The sequence below is a fragment of the Arachis ipaensis genome, chromosome B9 (assembly GCF_059453495.1).
Source record: "Arachis ipaensis isolate K30076 ecotype BB chromosome B9, ASM5945349v1, whole genome shotgun sequence".
Lineage (NCBI taxonomy): Eukaryota > Viridiplantae > Streptophyta > Magnoliopsida > Fabales > Fabaceae > Arachis > Arachis ipaensis.
Window position 1 is genome coordinate 47,910,607 of NC_142444.1, and position 14,722 is coordinate 47,925,328.

General features: G+C 38.6%; 1 non-coding gene across 1 annotated transcript; it reads right to left on the reverse strand.

Annotated features, from left to right (window-relative positions):
- Positions 1 to 13,450: 13,450 nt before the first annotated feature.
- On the reverse strand, positions 13,451 to 13,554 carry LOC148544563 (small nucleolar RNA R71). Its single transcript, XR_015901137.1, has one exon. It is a non-coding gene; the product is annotated as a small nucleolar RNA R71 (small nucleolar RNA).
- Between the last annotated feature and the right edge of the window lie 1,168 nt (positions 13,555 to 14,722).

Genomic DNA, 14,722 nt, shown 5'->3' on the forward strand with positions numbered 1-14,722 from the left:
ACTAAGGTAGTAACTAACTTAGCCTCCCAACGCCTATGCATTCAAAGTATCCCCATGGCTACATGTGGGGAATCTAATGAAGAACGGAGTATGAAGGAGAGATTAGAAAATTCGATGGAGAATGAGGAGTTAGATTTTGTATTGGAGCAATTGGAGGAAGCCATGATTGTTGAAGAAAAGGAAGAAGTGGTTGAAGATTTAGGAGATGTTGAATGCTGATAAACCCATATTTTATGATGTAATTTGTGCTCAAATTGAGTGTTTCTATCAATTCTTCACCCACTTATTCATGTAAATTGGATGGTTTTACTTTTCCTTCCTTATTTTATGATATATATGAAAAACATGTTTCCTATGCTTTAAAAATATTAATTTTAATTATCCTTTATTACCATTCGATGCCGTGATTTGTGTGTTAAGTGTTTCAGATCTCATAGGGCAGGAATGACTTAAAGGACAAAAAGGAAACATAAAAAAATGAAAAGAAAACACAAAAATGGAGTTTTGAAGAAAAGGGCAGCGACGCGAACGCATGGACCACGCGAACGCGTGTCTAGCGCGAAAATGCAGTGACGCGAACGCATGGATGACGCGGACGCGTGCCTTGAGCAGAACGCAATTGACGCGTACGCGTGACCAACGCGTACGCGTCACAAGGAAAACTCCCAGATGACGCGAACGCGTGACCCGCGCGGACGCGTGACAGACGCCACGTATAGGAATCTGCAGAAAATGCCTCCAGCGATTTCTGGATCCTTTTTCGGTCCAAATCCAAACCAGAAACACATAATATAAGCCAGAGAATGGAGGAATCAAAGGAGATACATAATACAACATTCATAATTCATAATATTAGGTTTTAGATGTAGTTTTAGAGAGAGAGGTTCTCTTCTCTCTCTTAGGATTTAGGATTATGATTTCTCTCAAGTTTAGGATTATTTCTCTTCAATCACAGGTTCAATGTTCCTTCAATTTACTTTCTAGTTTTATTTACTTCATTACTTTAACTGATAGTTATCTTCTAGATTTGGCTTATGGACCATTCACGTTATGATTTTCTTAATTAATATATTTTGAGGTATTTTAGATTTGATTTTGCTTTAATTTATTTATGAATGATTTTAATTTATTTATGAATGATTTCAATTCAAATTAGATTTATTTTCCCCTTTTGGCTTTGGTTAAGTAATTTATAACACTTGAGTTATCAACTCAGCTGTTAATTGAAATTGGAATTCTTAGCTGGTTAATTTGCACTCCAATAAATCTAGTCTCTCCATAGGAGTTGACTAGGACCTGAGGATCAAATTAATTTGTTCACTTGACTTTCCTTTGTTCAGCAAGGGTTAATTAGAAGTGGGAACAGAATCCAATTCTCTTCACACTTCATAAAGATAACTAGGATAGGACTTCAATTTCTTATACCTTGCCAAGAGTTTTATTATTTATTTAAATTAATTTCTACAGTTTACTTTCTTGCCATTTACTATTCTTGCTTTTTATCTTATACATTAAAAAACCAAAAACATATCTTTTTACATAACCAATAATAAATCATACTGCCCTGCAACTCCTTGAGAAGAAGACCCGAGGTTTAAATACTTCGGTTATAAATTTTATTTGGTTTTCTTACTTCTGACAACCAAACTTTTGTACGAAAGGATTTTCTATTGGTTTAGAACTATATCTACAGCGCGATTAATTTTATAAAATTTCTTTACCGACATTAAAATCCGTTCATCAAAAATGGCGCCGTTGCCGGGGAGTTGCAACTGTGTGCCTTATTATTGGTTATTATAAATATTTTCTTTTGCTTGTTTATTTCTTTTTATTTTTGCTCTTAATTTTTATTATTTACTATGAATTCTCACCCCTATCGCTTTGAGTTTGGTTCTAATAATTTTGAAAGGAATGGAAGCTATAACAGGAACATGCATCAAGGTCAAAACAATCAGAGATGGACGGAGCCACGAGGATCTGATCAACCCTTTAGGCAACAACACCTTCCAAACTATCATGGACGACGACCATTCAATAATGCATGTCGAAACAATAGTTATGGTGGACCCCCTTGTAATTACCGACAAGCCCCATCATACGCCTATGAACCACCTCTTCAACACAGCTTTGAACCACCATACTAACAAGCCAACTACCACCATTCACCTCTATATAACCCCAACCCGTATCCACCCCAATTCCAACCTAATTACTCCTGAGAACCACCACTTCCCTATGCACCATGTCCATATCCATCACTCCAAGAATCAAGGGAGCAACTCAAGGAAACATTTGAAAAATTTCATGCCACGCTTCACCAATTAAATCAAGCGATAAATAGACTACCTTCCTGACGTTTGGACACTCAAGGAACCCCCATGGCTTCATATGGACAAACTAATGAAGAACGCAGTATGAAGGAGATACTAGAAACCCCACTGGACAGTACAGAGCATGACTCTATACTGGAACAAGTGGAGGAAGCTGAAATTATAGAAGAAGAAGAATTGGCTGAAGACTTAGGAGACGCTGAACCTCCATGGGAATCCAGAATTGAGGAGAATTCCGTCAAGAAATTTACAATTGATGCTAAGGAGGATAGTGCACAACCTCCAAAGCAGGAATCTTATGAAGAACTGGACGTAATAACTCAACAAGCAAGTTTCCTTGATAATGAAGATCACGAGTCAAGTTCTCCTAGTAATGAACTTGCATCTGCAATTGAATTCTTTGAGATGGAAGAATCTTACCCAAGTGAATATAAAGATGATGCGGAGGTAGACTTTTCGCAACCTCCAACTTATAATTTCAGTGATGAGGAAGATATCGAAGACTTCGATCAAGACATGGTTACAGCTGAAGAAAATTGCAAAGAAGTGGAAGAATTCACAGAAGAATACAAGGGAGTTGAGCTTGCAAAACCACTGGAAATACCTATTCCAAGGCCATTACCGCCCAATACAAACTTCAAGTGGGTAAAATCCTTAGCTTTTATCTTTACTTTTCCACTTGAATATGGTTTACTTGAAACAGATGGTCAGCTTAGAGCTCTTTGCGGCTTTAAGAGTAAAAAGGAAATGGTTCATGCTCAAGGCTAGAATGCAAGATTCAATAAGGTTCCACGCTCCAACTTGAAGTGTAAGGATTGGTTTCGAGTTCGATTGAATGGGTCTCGGAGAATGATTGGCCATCTTGGTGAGAATGCAACTTCCAAACCGCCCGGCTAGAAAAATATAAATCAAGACAAAGGCGGATATAAGAGCAAGGTTTGGGATCCTGGAATCTATGCTGACGTTCAACATCCCGGGAACCTGAGAACCTGTTTGAATTTACTCAAAGGCTTTACATGCCTAGTTTGGGACCCCGGAGGCTGTTGGCATTCGAAACAGTGGTGGAGATTTTTGGATGAATTCAAGCACAAGCCACCATAACAAAGGACTCCCCAAATGTCTAACTTAAGGACTTTAACTAAAAGTGCTAGGTGGGAGACAACCCACCATGGTATGATCATTTCTTTTTCAATTTTATTTCATTTTGTTTAATTTTATTTTATTTTCATTGAACCTGAAATCATTCACAGCATCTACATCAGCATTGCATATTGCATACTTCATAATTGTATAAAAAAAATCACCCCATGCGAGCGCGCAGGCCACGCGTGGGCGTCAACTGGAAATCGGCGTAAAGATCCAACGCCCAGAAAGTTGGGCTGGAATCGTGCGGCTGGTGTGCCTTTAGCACAAACTAGCCCACGCATTCGCGTCCCTGACGCGAACGTGTCACTGACGCGAATGCATCAATGCACTACGCACATCCCACGTGAAAGCGTGAGCGACGCGTCCGCATCATGTGGATTTTATGGACCCCATTGGAAACAGAGAGTTGCGCCAAAACAACGCTGGAACTGTGCGTTTAGCACAATTTTCAGCGACGCGTTCGCGTGCTTCACGCGTACGCGTCCCTTACCTTTCACCTAATTCACGCGATCGCGTCAATGACGCGTTCGCGTCAACACCCTTTTCGCCCAAACCACGCAATCGCGTGCTCTACGTGTTTGCGTGGATTCAAAAACACTAACCCCCATTCACGCGAAACCCTACCCATTCACGCGAAACCCCATTTCCATCTGCAACTTCTCTTCTCCCACCCCCCCAACCACCACCTCTCCCAGCCGCCCAGACCCGCACCGCGCCATCATTCCGACCGCAGTGCCGCACCCGACCGCCGACGCCCCCCTTCTTCTTCTTCTTTCCTTTCTTCCCCTCCCTCCCCTTCTCCCTTCTTCCCTTTCCTCCTCCCTCCACAACCACCTAACCCCACTGCCGCCGCCCCACCACCGCGCCACCACCAGCCACCACAACACCACCCTCACCCCCTTCTCTCTTTACCCCCTTAACCTTCACCACCCACAACCACCATACCGCCCCTGCCTCCACCTCGGACCGCCACCACGCCGCCACCCATCGCCGCTGCGTCACCAACGCCACCACCATCTCTCTGAGCCTACTTTCTGTTTCTACACACCAGGTTCCACCAAACACCGACTTTGTTTTCCCCATTAGTCAGTTAGTTGCATATTTTATAGTTTTTGTTCAAAATAGGATAGTTAGAGATGCATGATTGTAGTGGATTTTAGGTGGTTAGGTAGCTAGGATGTGGTTAGTGGATTTAGGCCTGATAATTGCACCATTCGTGCTACCTATTTTTTTATCTGATTCGCAATTCTGATTTTGCTATGATGATGTGCTATTCATATGTTGTTGCTGTTAAACGGTTCTTTAATGTTCTTGCTATTTGTTACTCTTTTCAGCACTATTTAATTTCATATGAATTGATTTTTTTGCTGTTCACTACCCGGGAACATCCAATTTTAGCCAGAATGCTGCCCAATTTTCTGTAAATTTATGGTTTACTCTACTCCATTCATGTATTGGTTTGAAAACTCATTATTTTGCATTACTTGGCTACAACCAAACCAATTCATGAATGCACGGGCTAGCATTCTTATTCCTTTTGGTTCCCTGAGTACTGAATTGCTTATTGATGATTTTATTCTCACTTTACACTTACTTTATCTATAGGAATTATCTTCAATAAACTGCAATCCTTGCTTGAATATGAGTTGATTGTTCCTCAACTTTGTGAAATTCTTGATAACTAGGAAAACCATTCTCATGCCACTCACTTTAACTTCCTTTTTAACTACTAACCAGTTTAGCTTTCTAACTTCTCTTTTTGGTTTTTACCTAACTACTTTAACTTCTCAAGGCATGATTACTATTTTTCCTAATTAACTTGAATTCCACTTATAATATATTTTGGATTGTGATTTTTAATCTCTGACTTTTAACTCGAACTCAATCCAAAATGTACATATATTTACCTCATTTCATGCTTCTATTACTCTTTTGCCTTTATGCTTACATTGACAAAATCCTACTTGCCTACTTATTTTTCTGCTTTAATTCTTCAATTATACCCTGCTACTTCTACTTTTTAAGATGTCTGATCCCCAAAGGAAAGGAAAAGGCAAGGCAACCACAGGCAAACAAAAAAGAGGAGAATCTTCTACCTCTATCCTGGATCTCCTTCACGACGATTCTTGGTGGGAAAAGAACTTTACCCCGCAGAAAAAGGCCGACCAGCTCCTCACTGCCACAGATCAAGTCAAATTTGCAAACAGATACTGTGAGCTTAAGTATTCAGTGTTTGCCACTGCCAGGAACCTCTACCTGGAGAGAACTCTTAAAATTCCAGAAGAACTCACCCAGTACACTTCCGAACAGATAAAACAAAAAGGCTAGTTCTTCATGGAAAGGAACTTGACAGAGGTCAATGCTTCCTGGGTCAGAGAATTTTACTGTAACTATTTCAAGACCTCCCTGGATGCAGTGCACCTCAGAGGGAAATAGATTTTAGTCACTGACGAAGCTATTGAGGATATCCTCCGGCTTCTGCCTAAGTCAGATCAGCCTGACGGTTACCAAAAGGCTGAAGAGGATATGAGATACATGAGATTTGACTGGGATGCAGTCAAGCAGAGAATAGCCCTTAATCCTACTATCCCATGGGTCATGGGAAAGAATACAGTGATGCCTAAGGGAATCAAGCTGATATATTTGAATGACGAGGCTTGGCTTTGGCAGCAGATCCTGAGTAATTACGTGATGCTGAGCACTCATGAGACAGAGGTGCCCGCTGCTATGATCACCATCATCTGGTGTGTGATGGAGGGTAAGGACCTATATCTTCCATGTTTCATCAGGTATTATATGGCCAGGGTCCATGTCAGAGGCACTCTCCCTTTCCCTTATCTGATCACCTAGCTAGGCCGCCGAGCTGACGTGCCTTGGGAGCTTGCTGATGAGAAGCCAACTGCTGCAGACTGCAAGAAGATCATTCCTCACAGCAGGAAGTTTCTGGCCTTAGGGTACAGACCTCCTTTTCTCACTGCCTCGGGTGAGGCAGCCACATCTTCAGCTGCCCCTTCTGTATCCACTGCTGCACCAGCTCCATCCACTGCAGATCCTCATCCTACCACAGAGTCACCAGTAGCCCATTCTTCCGAAGATGACACTTCTCACACCAGCCTGAGTGAGCATCGAGGACGATGCTATTATTTAAGTGTAGGGAGGTCGCCATCTCTGGCATACTTTATTTTGGTGAACCACTCTTCAAACACTTTTTTATCCTATTTTGCTTATTTTTCTGTATTTTTATTTTTATTTTTATTTTTATTTTTATCTTATCTTGTCTTTCAGTACTTGCATATTTTTCTGTATTTCTACATTTTACACCTTAGTTTATATATTTATCTTAGATATTTAGTTTATTCTAGTTGCAATTTTATCTATTAAGTTGTGATATAGAATATATATGGATTAATTAGTTTAGTTTACCCTTTTAGCATATGATAACATGGATTAATTGAAAATAAAAAGAGTAAATTAAAAACTTTAGTATAACAGAATCACAACAATCCACACACTGTATATATATATATATAGCAATAAATGATTGGTTAATCTACACAACATTTTTCAAGGAAGAACACTAAGATTTTAAGGGCCACCCTAAGATTCACATTGAGAATAATGGGAACTTTTGATTTCTACTTGCATGACATACATAACTAATATATGGTTTTTGAGCCAAAGAACACACAACCTGTGAGTTTTGAGCTTATTTGTATGGTTACATTATTTAACCATAATTATTTCATTCTTGTGTGTTCGCCCTTCTTTTTTATTCTGGTAATCTTTACTTTGTTTCAGTCTATATGTCCAATATAGAATATAGATACATACCAAGAGATGATTGAGGCCATCATTTAAATTTTTCCTCACTTATCCCAAATAAACTTACCTTTTACATCACCCTTGTTAGCCCCCTTGAGCTTTTAATCCCCTCTTGTTCTATAACCACATTACTAGCCTTAAGCAGAAAAACAAAATTAAAAACCCCAAGTTGAATCCTTGGTTAGCTTAAGATAGAGATTGTGTATCCACTAAGTGTGGAGAAACATGGGAACATGGGTTGATAGGAAAGGATTAACTCAATAAAGTAATAAGAATTTTGGGAGCATGCTCATGTAAAACAAATTTAAAGTACCATGTGCATTGATATATGTTCTGTTTATATCTCAAAAAAAATAATAATAAAAAAAATCCTTTTAGTTAAATATATAAATAAGGGGACAAAATTACCCCAACCATAAGTTTAGTGAAGAAATCAATGCACATAAGGTGAAATTCAAAGTAAAGTTAGTACATGAGTATGTAATAAAAAAGTGGAAAAATTTGGGTAGCTAGATAAAGCATTTCAAATTATATAAAGTATATGTTAGGTGAGATCTTAGACTAATCAAGGATTCAACTTATAGCTCACTTAGCCTTATATATATACCCTTACCCTTGCCTTGGCCCCATTACAACCTTTAAAAGACCTCATGATTTTTGTATGTCTGTATTCAATATTTGTTGATTGGTTAGATGAAGAACAAAGTTTTAGAAAGCAGGAATAGAAAAGAATAGAGTGATTAACCTCAAACACTGAGTGACTATAGAGTAAACACAAATCCAATGAGGGTTCAATAGTTCATCACCATATATCTCTGTTTAAATATTTAATTGTCTTGCATGCTTATGAAATATTTTAACCCAACTCAATTATGACAGTGCTTTAACATTATTTAGGTTTGGCTATACATATATAATTCCTTGAAAATATGAATCAAAATTAACTACATGTAAGCTCTATATATATATAGGTGGGTGATAATTAAAAATTGCATGATTCATGTAGGTAGCTTGCACTTAGAATAGATTGCATTGTATGAGATTCCACCATTCTAACTTTACCCTTTCTCTTGGATTTAGCATGAGGACATGCTATTGTTTAAGTGTGGGGAGGTTGATAAACCCATATTTTATGATGTAATTTGTGCTCAAATTGAGTGTTTCTATCAATTCTTCACCCACTTATTCATGTAAATTGCATGGTTTTACTTTTCCTTCCTTATTTTATGATATATATGAAAAACATGTTTCCTATGCTTTAAAAATATTAATTTTAATTATCCTTTATTACCATTCGATGTCGTGATTTGTGTGCTAAATGTTTCAGATCTCATAGGGCAGGAATGGCTTAAAGGACAAAAAGGAAACATACAAAAATGGAAGAAAAACACAAAAATGGAGTTTTGAAGAAAAGGGCAGCGACGCAAACGCATGGACCACGCGAACGCGTGCCTAGCGCGAAAATGCAGCGACGCAAACGCATGGATGACGCGGACGCGCGCCTTGAGAAAAATGCAATTGATGCGTACGCGTGACCAACGCGTACGCGTGACAAGGAAAACTCCCAGATGATGCGAACGCGTGACCCACGCGGACACGTGACAGACGCCACGTACAGGAATCTGCAGAAAATGTTCCCAGCGATTTCTGGATCCTTTTTCGGCCCAAATCCAAACCAGAAACACATAATATAAGCCAGAGAATGGAGGAATAAAAGGAGACACATAATACAACATTCATAATTCATAATATTAGGTTTTAGATGTAGTTTTAGAGAGAGAGGTTCTCTCCTCTCTCTTAGGATTTAGGATTAGGATTTCTCTCAAGTTTAGGATTATTTCTCTTTAATCACAGGTTCAATGTTCCTTCAATTTACTTTCTAGTTTTATTTACTTCATTACTTTAATTGATAGTTATCTTCCAAATTTGGCTTATGGACCATTCATGTTATGATTTTCTTAATTAATATATTTTGAGGTATTTTAGATTTGATTTTGCTTTAATTTATTTATGAATGATTTCAATTCAAATTAGATTTATTTTCCCCTTTTGGCTTTGGTTAAGTAATTTATAACACTTGAGTTATCAACTCAGCTGTTGATTGAAATTGGAATTCTTAGCTGGTTAATTTGCACTCCAATAAATCTAGTCTCTCCATAGGAGTTGACTAGGACCTGAGGATCAAATTAATTTGTCCACTTGACTTTCCTTTGTTCAGCAAGGGTTAATTAGAAGTGGGAGCAGAATCCAATTCTCTTCACACCTGATAAGGATAACTAGGATAGGACTTCAATTTCTTATACCTTTCCAAGAGATTTATTATTTATTTAAATTAATTCCTACAATTTACTTTCTTGCCATTTGTTATTCTTGCTTTTTATCTTATACATTAAAAAAACCAAAAACATATCATTTTACATAACCAATAATAAATCATACTGCCTTGCAACTCCTTGAGAAGACGACCCGAGGTTTAAATACTTCGGTTATAAATTTTATTAGGTTTTGTTACTTGTGACAACCAAACTTTTGTTCGAAAAGATTTTCTGTTGGTTTAGAACTATATCTACAACGCGATTAATTTTATAAAATTTCTTTATCGACATTAAAATCCGTTCGTCAAATGCCCTTGGGAATCTAAAGTTTTAGAGCCTTCTTCCATTGAGCTTGAAAACAATATTAAGGAGGATAGTGCACAACCTCCAAGGCATGTTATGCATAAAGAATTGGAAGAAATGGACCAAGCAATAAGACCCCCTATTTATGATGATTCTACATCAACATATGATCCTTTTGAGCTTAATAAATCTTCCCCCTTTGAATTTGAGGTTGATGTTGAGATAAATTTCACATTGCCTCCGGTTTATGATTTGAGCGATGTGGAAGAATTAGAAGAATTTGGTGAAGAAGAGGTAGAAGTTGAAGAAGCTTATTAAGAGGTTGAAGTCCCTCAACAAGGACGGATGAGAGTGGAAATTGCCTTGTCAAGACCGTTGGAAGCATCTGTCCCTAGGTCGCCATCATCCATTACACCATTCGAGTGGGTAAAATTCATCTCTCTTAGCTTTCTTATGCCACTTGAATATGGTTTGCTAGAAATGGATAGTCAACTTAGGATGCTTTGTGGGTTGAAGAGTAGAAGAGATATGACTAGTGGTTGGGATTGTAAATCAAGGTTCATTATGGTTGGATGTTCAAGGTCTAAGTGCAAGGGTTGGTATAGTTCTCCATTGATTGGGTCTAGGAGGATATCTTGGTGTTCACATGAGAGTTCTATGTGCTTGACACCCGGAGAAAATTATGATGATCAACTTGAAGACGGGTGTAGAAACAAAGTTTGAGATCTCGGCATATGTGATGAGGATCAATTTTGGGAGGTCCGAGCTTGTGGAGAACTTCACCGTGGTCTGGTGAACTTGGTTGGAAACTCTAGCAATCATTTGAAGTCCAAGCATTGGTAGAAGTTTGAGGATGAATTCAAGCAGAAGCCTGCTTGATTAGAGCTCTCCATAAGTCCAACTTAAGAACAATAAATAAAAGTATTAGTTGGGAGACACTCTACCATGGTAAATTTTTCCCATTTTTTCTTTTGTTTATATTGGTAATAAGTTGAATTTTTATTTTTAGTTAGGCTTATTTAGTTTAAATTGTGGTTTAGCTTGTTTAATAATATTTGACATTGCTTTGGTAGCTTGTTAGTTTCTCAATAAGCTTTTTAAGAAAAAAAAACAAAAGAAAAGAGATAAAACACAATTTTTTGGTTTGTTTTGGATTGAATTGAGTGGATTTTGTCAACTCTTCTCACACTTATCTATATAATTTAGATGTTTTTAAGATTCCTTCCTAATTTTGTGCTATGATCGAAAACATGCTTCCTAAGCCTTTAAATTACTAATTTTTAACCCTCTCTTATTACCATTCGATGCCGTGATGCGTTTGTTGAGTGATCTCAGAGTTATAGTGCTGGAATGGCATAGAGGATGGAGAGAAAGCATGCTAAAGAGGAAGGAACACAAGAAATTGAAGTTTGGAGAAGCTGGTCTCGACGCATACGCATGGCTGATGCGTACGCATGACCAGGTGCAGCAAGATGGCATGTATGTGTAGCTGACGCATACGGGTGACTAGAGCATTGTCCATATGACGCGTACGCGTGGCAAGTGCCACGTGTCTCATGAAAGGAAATATGTTGGGGGCGATTTCTAGGCTGTTTCTGGCCCAGTTTCAAGACCGAAGTAGAGAGAAAAGGCTTGGGGGAGAGCTAGCTTGGACACACTTTTACCATTAGTTTTTGTTTTGAGTAATTTTGAATTCTAGAGAGAGAAACTCTCAACTCTCTCTAGGATTTTGCTGTTCTTAGTCTAATTTCATTTGGATTCATAGATGAAACCTTTGTTACCTTCAATTCTAGTCATTTTACTTGTAGATCTCATCTCTAATTTCATTTAGTACTCTTTTCATTGTGGTTATTTTGTGTTCATAGTTTGGATATTGTTGGATTTGAATCTTATTAATGCATTGAGGTATTTTTCATGTTCATTGTTGTTATTTGTTTTGTTATTATTGATTGTTGTTAGTGGGTAACCTTGGTTTAGACTATTTCTTCACTTTTACCATGTCTTTTGTTCTTGCTCATCAAGTGTTTGAGGAAATGTCACTTATAACTACGGAGTAATTGGAGCCTCTTAAATTGTTATACTTGGGTGTTGATGGGTAATTGAGAATTGCTAGTTAACTTGAACCTCACCAACTCTAGTCCTTTTCTATGAATTAACTAGGAATTGTGGGCTAAAGTTAATTGTGCTCATTGACTTTCCTTCAATTGTTAGAGGATGACTAAGTGAAAGCAATAAGCCTTTAATATCACACTTGGGGAAGACAATGAGGATAGAATCTCCAATTCTCACCCCTAGCCAAGATCTTTTGTATTGATTGAGTGTCACTTTCCTTGTTGAATATTGATTCTTAGTTCTCTTAGTCTAGTTTCACATGCTTAGCCATAGTTTTGATTATTGCCATCCCTATTTTGCATGCTTGTTAGTTGATGGATTGTTAGGTTGTTAGTTTAATTGCTTCAATTTAATTGCTAGTTGTCAATTGCCTTAATTTCTAGTCATTTACTTTTCTTGCACTCAACTCAAAATCCCAAGGACTCCTAACCAATGATGTGCATCTCTTGGCAACTCCTAGGAAAAATGACCCGGGATTCTACTCCCGGTTATTGATCTTATTGTTGTGACACATTTTCTAACTTTGACTAGAGGATATCTCGTTGGTTGGGACTATACTTCGCGATGTTGAATTGGAAAAACTCTTTGGTAATTCCTAACCGACACTTATCCTCGCGTCAAGTTTTGGCGCCGTTGCCAGAGAGTTGCATATGTGTGCCATGTTATTGGTTGGTGTAAATATGTTCACATGTGAATATTTGCACTTCCTTTGATTGTTTGCTAGTTTGGTTATTAGTTAGGATTCATCTTTAGTAGCATTTAGTAGTTACTTTTCTTAGTGTATTTTGTTGTCATGAGCTCTATGTTTCTATCATTGAATGACGCGTTCATTGCCGAATCCGAGCTTAGCTTCATTTGATCCCGAATTGAAAAGACTTTATTTCATATTAGGCAAGCTCGGCATCGGTTAGCCTTTGTTGATGGTGAAGGAGTTTCTGCCAATTCACAACCTTATCTAAGGTTGAATCCGAAGCGTCATTTGTGGAAGGAACTATCTACTCTTCCATTGATACTATTGATAACTCTTCCATTGATTTAGGTACCGATACTATGGCCGCTCTTAGAAGAATCACTCTCAAGGAGGCGGGAGCTCCGAATTTCACTCTCCAACCATTTCAAGTGCGCCATCCGGATTTGAATGCCGATTTTGAGCTAAAGACTGGGTTGATTAATCTATTTCTTAAATTCCATAGTCTATCCGCTCAAGATCCCATCAAGCACCTTAGAGACTTTAAAACGTCTTGTTCAACTACTAGGCGGTATGGTGCGGATGAAGTTGCCATTTGGTTATATACCTTCCCATTCTCTCTTGAGGGAAGAGCTAAAGAATGGTTCTATACCCAATCCGAGGAGGTTGTCACTAATTGGGATTTGCTTAAAAGATAATTTTTGGATAAGTTCTTCCCACCGGATGTGACGGATAGGTTGAGAAAAGAGATCTCATGTATCATTTAAGGTGACTCGAAAACGCTCCATGAGTATTGGGAGCGTTTTAGGAAGCTCCTTAATTCATGCCCTCATCACATGATTGACGATTTGGTGTTGATTGGTTACTCTTGCCAAGGCATAAAGTCTCAAGATAAGATCCTTTTGGATGCTTTGAGTAATGGCTCTTTAACAAAGTACAAAACGGCGGAGGAAGCTTGGCAACTTATTGCCGATCTAGCCAAATATACCCAACATGCAAGGCAAAGAAACAATCATCCAAGGGCCATCAATGAAGTTTCCTCTAATGAATCTGCCCTCACCAAGACCTTAGGGGAGATAACCACCATTCTCAAGCAAATCCACCTCAACCAACAACAACCTCCACCTCATCCACAACAACAATGCCAACAGATAGTCCCACAAAGAATATGTGGAATTTGTGCTTGTTACTCTCACTATACCGATGAATGTCCACAACTCTAAGAGGACAATACCTTGGCGGTCACCAAGGCTTACTTCAACCGTCCGAATCAAGGGCGTAACTACCAACAAGGGGGTAACTACAACCAAGGTTGGCAAGACAATCACAATCAAGGATGGAGAGAGAACTACAATCAAGGAAGGAGAGACAATGGTGCAAGCCAAAGGTGGAACAATAATCTCCAACAAAATCGGTATTGACAAAACCCTCCATATCAACAACAAAACCATGGTCAAAAATACCAACCACCTTACCTAAGATAAGCTCAAGCGCCTCAAATCACCCAACCTCAAGTCCCCCAAATCACCTACCCCTCCTCTTCCTCCAATCAAGCTCCAACAGATGATAACCTCCGTATTCTCCTTCAAAAGCAAAGTGAGTTCCAAAAGATACAAGAATCTTATATGGCCACTTTGACCGAAGCCATATCCCGAATGGCTCCACCTTTCACTTCAAACACTCAACCTTCAAGCTCTAGTACACTTCCCTCTCAACCCTTACCTAACCCTAAGGGTGGTCTCAATGCCATCACCTTGAGGTCCGGTACTACATTACAAGAGAGAAGTCTCGAGGAGCCAAGTTGAAGGAAGGTTACTCAAGATGAAGATGTTGTTGAGGTGGAAGATGTAGAAGATGAAGATGAGGTGCAAGGGGTGGTTAAAGAAGAAGTTTCTCAAGCAAGGGATGGAGTCTCCGAGGAAGAAAATATTTTGAAGGATGTTATTCCAATTCTTTTCCCCAACTTAGCAAGGAGGACCAAGAAGTAATTAGAGCTAGATCCAAAG